General features: G+C 41.7%; 2 long non-coding RNA genes across 3 annotated transcripts; both read left to right on the forward strand.

Annotated features, from left to right (window-relative positions):
- The first annotated feature begins 1,764 nt into the window (after positions 1–1,764).
- On the forward strand, positions 1,765–3,827 carry LOC139830239 (uncharacterized). 2 transcript variants are annotated; one of them, XR_011742234.1, is made up of 4 exons: positions 1,765–1,829; positions 1,925–2,004; positions 2,387–2,548; positions 2,643–3,827. It is a non-coding gene; the product is annotated as an uncharacterized lncRNA (long non-coding RNA). The 2 variants fall into 2 exon arrangements; XR_011742233.1 differs by having other exon boundaries at positions 1,775–2,004; positions 2,643–3,307.
- A 1,876-nt stretch (positions 3,828–5,703) lies between these two features.
- Positions 5,704–6,645, forward strand: LOC139830240 (uncharacterized). The gene is made up of 2 exons (XR_011742235.1): positions 5,704–5,987; positions 6,102–6,645. It is a non-coding gene; the product is annotated as an uncharacterized lncRNA (long non-coding RNA).
- The last annotated feature ends 1,156 nt before the right edge of the window (positions 6,646–7,801 follow it).

Consider the following 7,801-nt stretch of genomic DNA (forward strand, 5'->3'; position numbering starts at 1 on the left):
ACGATCGAGGTTCATCGTCCCGCCGGCGAGAGGGGAGTTCACCGGCGGCGCAGGTAGGGGGTGGGAGAGCTCACCGCGGCTCCAGCAAGGTATGGCAGTGTGCGTGATGTAGATGTGGACGACGGCGAAGCTCCTGGTACCGGCGGCTCGTCCTGGGGTGGCTCCAATCGACGGCGAGCTTCGGCGGCGTCCGTCGGCAGTGAGGTAGAAATTGGGCGGCGGTGGTGGCTAATCGAGGCAGTGGAGTGGCTCAGGTGGTCGAGTGAGAAGAGGGGAAGGTGATGGTGTGCTCAGATTGACGAGGAGAGGTCTCCTTTTATAGGCGAGGGAGGGTGCTGCGGGGCAGAGACGAAGTCGACATGCGCGCGGCGTCTCCGGCGGCGGGTCGAGCTAGGCGAGGGTGCTGTCGGGTCCTCTACGTCCAGGCGAAGCTAGGGGAGGTGTTGGCTTGGTCGGGCGGCGTCTAGTTTGGTCGCCTTGCGTCCACGTCTGTCGCGCCCGCGGCGGAGCAGGGTTTCCTTCTCCGGCGGCGGTGGGCACGGGTCGTGGCTGGGCGCGTGTCTGGCGCGGCTTAGGTGTCACGGCGGCGTGCTTGGTGAAGAAAGGGGGTCCAGGGTGTGAGCAGAGGGGCTGCGCGGCGCGTGGCCAGTGCGCGTCCAGGGCGTGCATGGTTGCGACGCGAGCGGCATCTGGGCGTGTGCGGGGCGCGCGTCGTCCGGCGTCTGGTCGCCGTTCCTTGGACCAGGGCGGTGCTAGGCGAGGCTAGGCGATGCGGTGGCGCATGGTGGCGAGGTGTCCACAGCGGAGAAGCAAGGGAGAGAGGGAGGCGTCGGGCTCGGCGACATGGCCGGCATGGCCATGCCCTAGCTACTCTCCTCCTCTCCTCAGCTCTACTGTGCTCCTCTTAGGGTTAGAGGGGGCAGGGGAACCATTTGGTGCAAGTTGGGGTAGGTTAGTTTGAGTAGATCACTATTTGCAATAGTTGCAAATAGTGCCCAATTTTGGAATTCCCAAAAATATCCAAATTTGAAAATAATCAAATGGTGAAAGTTTTTGAAAAGTGAGTGTTGAAATAAGTTGTAATTGACCAGAGATGAATTGAGGTGGTGGTGGAAAAATTTGATTTCAAAATTTGGCCAAAATGGCTAAGTGAAGATTGTTGAACTTGTTATAAAGTTGCAACTTTGGATGAGCATAGCTAGTGATCAAAAATGAATTTGGCAGGGTGATCCTCATCAAAGTTGTTCACCTTGATGTTGACTTTGAAATGGTGCAAAGAGTTAGCAAGAATTGGTTTGGGAAAATTGAATGGCAAGGGCTCAAAGTGGTGATCAGACTAAAATTGGCAGATTTGGTCATCATCACATGTGAGTGGGAAAATGTGTTTGAAATTCATTTGAAAGGTGAACCCTTGATTCCAAAAGTTGTAATAAGTGTTGATTAACATTATCCAACTAATGGTGAAGACCAAATAGGTCTAGGGTCAAAATTTATAAAAATGCCATAGGGCATATGTGAGGGTTTTTAGGGTTTTTCAATTATTGGAATTTCTTCCACTTTGATTTATTTGGTTGGTGATCTTCACATGATCACTCTAGGGTTTTAGAGCATATCCAGAATAAGTAATAACAATCATCATGGCATATCACTCAAATGCACAAGTCCTATGCATGGTACTATATGCAAAAGAAAAGTTTTTGTTGGTTTGAAATTTTGTTCTCTGGAATTCTCTAACTTTCTTTTTATTGAAATTTGGGGTGTTACATTCACCGACAGGCGACAGCGACAACAACCACCTTTGGTCTTCGTGGACTCCATCGCTGCCCCAGGTTTGCTCATCCTCTTCTCTCTTTTCCATGTTTATTCTCATGTGCTCTGTCCAACTCCATATGCTATTTCTCAAATATGTGTGCCCTCTCGTTAGGCTATGCAATCCAGGAAGGTTGGAGAAGAAACTGCAAGTAAATTACCACAATATATGGTTGTCATCCTCCCTTAACTCAGGTTTGTCTTTTTTGCATATATTGTGGTTTCACCATAAGCCAGACATGTAAATTCCCAATATCGAAATAGGGTAGCCCTCGAGTTCACACTATTTTCTGAAACTGTCAATTCTAATGTTTTTGCATCTGGATATATGTTCTGGGCTTTAAAAAAAAATCAGGCTCTATCATAGATACCCTCTGAATTTCAGTCCTACTTCCATCACTGCTGCTCACTGCGTTTTGAGGACAATCCAGACTATCAACACATGAGAATTCAGATTGCAGCAACATTTTGTGTCTAATTAATTTGTTTTATCAAGGATCTTTTCTTGTTGCAAATAAAGTATCTCTGCAGTGTGGTATAGTAGCTGTCATCTTGAGTCATCTGTCTCTCTTTGCAGTTAAATTTACGTACAATCCGAGGTTGTGGCCCTGCGATGTGCTTGAGTGCTTCACACGAACTTCCTCCACCTATGAAACTGCTTCAATGCATAAAAGTCTACTATACGAGTGCCCGGATGGCGAGAAGGTAGGCTTCCAGCTAATATTAGTTGCATGATAAGGTAAAGCATATAAGCCTTTCTTTGGCTTCGTCTTTGCTTATCAAAATATGTTATTCCTCAGGATGACAAGCTCCTTTTCTCCTTGTGCATCAAGCATGATCGACCCACAGATAATCTGCAAGGCATTTTCTTCAGACAAGTAATTCCCTGACTACAGACCAACAACTCCTGGGAATTATAAGGAAGTGTTGATAGACTCCTTCTTTTTTGAAAGTAACATATATGATACCAAACTTGTTTCCTGCATGATTTATTATTCATTTCATTATGTGACTTCAGCACGTCAATTTGTATTTACTTGATCCATCATTTGTGGTCCTTGGTTCTTTCTGTAACTTATTACACTATTATTTATCTGGCTGCTGGCTTCGTGTATTCTGGTTATTGATGTTAGCCTATATTTTTTGTAATGTCTCAAGTTTTGTCATGTCTTTCACTAGCCCATAAATTATTATTTGTCTCTAGGTGCTGAAATCTATACAATATGGTTAGAAAAATAAAGTATTATATGTGGACTTACTATCTCCTCTCCTATTTTGTAAATTTGGTCCTTTCTTTTCGTACCCTTTTATTATTATTTTTGTGTAGATAATGGTCTCAGCAGTACAAAAAAGCTGATTCATTGCTTCAGCTGATTCATTGCTTTAGCTGTTGTTTGTTGTTGATAGATGTAGCTGCTGGTACACAGTACAAGCAACTTTCCCCAGCTGTTATGAATGTGCCTTCCCATTTAATTTCTGGATCAAAAAGGACGATAAGGATTCAAGAACCATAAATTCACTTGAATAGCAGAATAGGATTATGACCCCTAAAAAGAAACTGAGGGAAAAAATGGATCTTGACTAAATTCTAAAGCAAAGCTACTGCAAAATTTTAATTAACTAAATATACTTGATAGCAAACAAAAAAAGGCTTCTTCAGATGATGGGCTTAATTTAGTCAAGTGGACTTATTTAGTCAAGTGGACAGTAGTATTACAGTTCCCAAATCTGCAACACAAAACCTTTCTTCAGATAATGGACTTTATTTAGTTAACTGTATACCATTAATTGCTTCAGCCGTTGTTAGTAAAATTCCTGGTCACTTAAAAATGATGGTTTGCCTACTTATAGATGTGCTTTTGATCGTCTAGCAAGTAGTACTTTCCATAGTTGCTTGCTGCTGAGCCCTTAGTATGCCGCACATGGAACTGTTCCCTTGCCCTCTTACATTGGTATAGGTGTACAGGTAGCTTGTATTTTGCAGGTTATAGGGGTTCCTTCTTGCTGCTGTGTGAAACAGAATAAAAGGTCCGTTGAAGTAGTTCGATCTTTGTGAAATTTTGTCTGCTTATACTGCCCAATCAGCTGATTGCCTGCTAAAAAATTCCACCTTATCCATAAGTTTGGTGTGGGATATCTAATCAAGAAAAAACTAGGTGGGTGCCATTTCTTAGAATGTATTTAGTGGGAGGGTCATGCTTTTGCTTTTACGTACTAGATGTTATGAATGGTCAGGACATGCTCGTCCCAAGCATGAATGTTGTAAATCACCCCTTCCACCTACATTTTATCCTCTATTATGTCCACTATTATAGTCAGCTGCCTCCCCTGGTCATGCACGTTTCTTATAGTGTGAGTCATGCATTCATTTCTTGATCAAGATGATGATTCTGTGAAGAGTTGGTCTTGCTCATGTTTGTCAATGGATGAAGCACGCCGATTTGTTTGCTTTGGGATATTGCTATCCACCTGCCATCAGAAGATGGTGCTGCAGTGTTTGATGATATTTCTCGTATTGATATCATCACTCAAACTTAGATATGCTTTGGCAAGTAATTTACTTTATGAGCTTCTATTAGAATTAACTTAAGGATGCCATGTCCTGTTCTTCTAATAATGTGTAACTATAGTTGTTCATGATCACATACATCACTTTTATTGTGCATTTTACTATTTCAGTAATTGGTTGTGACACTATTCCTGCAATGCTTAGGTTAATATGAACCAAATCATGTACTTATCTGCTATTAAGTGCTTGATACACAGGCATAACTATTACAGTATGATGTATAGTTTACATTGTAGGAGAAAGGTGAAGGCAACACAATGGCTATTTTCAACTACTTATCTGCTATTTCATTTCTTAACCATCAGATTTAATATTTTTGTTTCATAGGAACTTATCTTTTATCATAAATTTGTTCGTGGAAGGCAATCAGTAGAACTTCTAGATGAAGATAGGCTTATCCTTCAGGTATACTTATCTCATACATGTTATCTGAGATAAAGAAAGAATGTTTTTAATAGTACCAGGTCCATGGTTTGAAAAAGTTCCCACCTTGACCCTTGTTGGTTCTTCCTATTACGCTAGACGTTATCTTGAGTAAATTGCTAAGAAAATATGTAGAGCTGGGGTAGTTCTTATACACCACAACTGGGGTGGTACTGCACCATTTTGTTCTTTTTCTTGAATTCTAAGTACATTATTTCTTCCGTGCTCTCTCCAGGGCGAGTTTACTGAAGTGCGCATACGCTAGAAGGCAGTGATGCAAGAGGCAGTTAGTTTGCTGGGTGGAATAGAGCCGATTTATAGCAGCGAAGCATCTTTATGGGATCAGTGTAGTTATTTTTCTTAGGTATACAAAGATGTTGTTTAGAACCTCAAAAAACATAAGACCTATAATGTCGAGCCATCGCTTTCACGCCAGTGGAATTGATCGGCTATATTGGTGATGCTGAATGTAGAGAACCAAATCATCTCCCTCTCCTCTAGACCGTGTATGTCCCTCTGAACTCATCCCCTCCTCTTCATGGATCAGAACCATCTTAATTTGTTTTTTTTATCTTTTCAGTTGGCATACTACAGTCATGGTAGTTGAATTTTATTGCTTCAATGGATGATGTGCTGCCAAATATTGGGGTGACTGGCGGCGGCAGCGGTGCATTGTAAGTGAACCCTACAGTATGTAATTTTGGCCATGTCAAGACCGTCTCAACTAATGACTGAACTTTATTATACTGACATCTCTTTTCTATCATCTATATGGTGGCATTTTATTATACTAACACATAATTGTTTAATAAATTGTGGGCATTAAGCAAGAGTGTATTACTAAAATTACAGATTCTTGTCTTTTTCAGTTATGCAAGAGATAGGTTCCCGATTAAGTTTTGTTGGATATGTTTTCAGATTGATGTGTGGGAGAACGTTTTTAATTTACCTAATGATTTTTATTTCCTGTACTCTTCTAATTCATTTTGATGATTTGATTGAGTAACTACTTTGTGTTCATGTTGGTTTCACATAATCCTTATGATTATTCGGTATGCTGCTGACTGTTTGCTTTGCTTACGTCTTTCTTTTTCTTTGGTAATGGTGTGTGTATGTAGGGGCTCATTGTTTCTCGATTTCGGATGTCATAGGGAGTACACCTCTTGTGTGAATTTACTATCGCCAGGTTGTGTGTCTAAATCAGCGTTGGTGCTTTGTTCCTTCCTTATCTGTTACACGCCTGCTGCTCCTACAGCTGGCGTTCAGTTTACCTTCTCTGATCCAAAGTGCTTTTGTGTAGGAGTCAGCGTTGATTGCAACAATGTTAAGTGATGGGGCTTTCAGTTCTAGACCTGGGGAAGGGGCCTCAGGATGCATTGCTCGTGATCAGATGCGTCAATTATTTGCTGCGAAGGCCATATCTGGTACCCGAAGGCAGCTAATGCCCTCTCTATGGAGGCTCATGCTATTCGAGATGGTGTGATTCTGGCTAGGGATCGGAAGGTGATCATGGAAACTGCTTGTCTGGTGCTCTCAAAGCTGTTGAACATCATGGAAACTGATTCTCTGCTGCTCTCAAAGATGTTGAACAATGGTAACTTTAAGCGTTCAGAAATTGCATATATTATCTATGGTGTAATGGAGCTTAGCCAGGATTTTTCTGGGTTCTGTGTTGTTTTTATTCGTAGAGCAGGCAATGATGCTGCACATCTGTGTGCTCAATACTTTGTTAAGGAAAGGCAAAGGTGCATTTGGACCGAATATGCACTGGTTTATCTGTAATTGCCTTTCCGTTGATTGTAACCCTGTTGCTATGCAATGAAAAGCTCCTTAATCGTGTTTTTTTTGTATATCTGTACCGTATGATGCAATGAAAAGCTCCTTAATCGTGTTTTTTTGTATATCTGTACCGTATGACTGTGTAATCGGTTCATCTTGCTTCCGGGCAGATACTGAAGCATATTTCACGAAGTAGCTTTTGATGCCACCAGCATATGCTTAGCTGGTTTTGTAGCTTATGAACCGGACTGAGTAGACTACTCGGTCTAAATGCTTCCTTAGTACCATGGCCGATTACCTATGGGTAACTAACGGAGGACCTGACATGTGCCTTGCCATTTAAATCCAATAAATCTCAGTCATATATAACAATATCGTATAAAACTTAAGATTATAATACAGTCTCACTTTTGCCTTTGCGCCGGGTGCAACGGGTCATTGGTTTGCTGTCATAATGCCCATCAATCTGAATTATCCAGGAAATAATTGAGGAGAAACAAAGCATTTCTCTTTGTCATTGGTTTGCTGTCTTGAACTTGGTTGCTAATACAGCTCGCAAGTGGATGTACTTCTCCATTGTTTGTTTACCCTTGACTCAAAAGATTGTGGTATTCCCAACCTTGTGTGGATGTAGATTTTAGGGTTTAAGGTTAGAGTGGACAAGTGATTGTTCTTCTCTTCTTTTGTGTATACTGGTAGATCTAAGTTATGAATTTGTTATTTTGTGTATATTGGTAGGCTTGAGCTATGAATAGTTCTCAACCATGTACATAAGTGATAATGTATTCATCTAAGATACTGAGGTCCGCTTGCGCCATTCGGTCACAACAATTATTAGTTCAAACCAAAGTGAAAAATATTGCTCCTCATAGGTTCATGTATCAAGTCATCGTCTTTACCATCTACATGTTAATACGTCGTGAATCCTAACGTAAGTTTTAGGATTCTAATATATCTGGTTTCAATATTTGCGTGGGGGCGCAACGGGTCAGCTCCTTCAACCGTAGCGCCTGTGTCACCAGTTCCTCCATTCCCTCGGGCTGCTTCTGACGCAACATGATCCTCCGTGGTCCTCACGACCTCCTCCTCACCCCCGGCTACTCACAATAAGTAGAAATATAATTAATTGTCCTTTTAGGCTTCTCTTTTATGCTACCTCTTTCGGTACAACAACCATAATTTGGCGGAGAAGCATTTAGAAAAACATAAAAGCTGAAAAAC

This window comes from Lolium perenne, chromosome 4 (assembly GCF_019359855.2).
Source record: "Lolium perenne isolate Kyuss_39 chromosome 4, Kyuss_2.0, whole genome shotgun sequence".
NCBI lineage: Eukaryota > Viridiplantae > Streptophyta > Magnoliopsida > Poales > Poaceae > Lolium > Lolium perenne.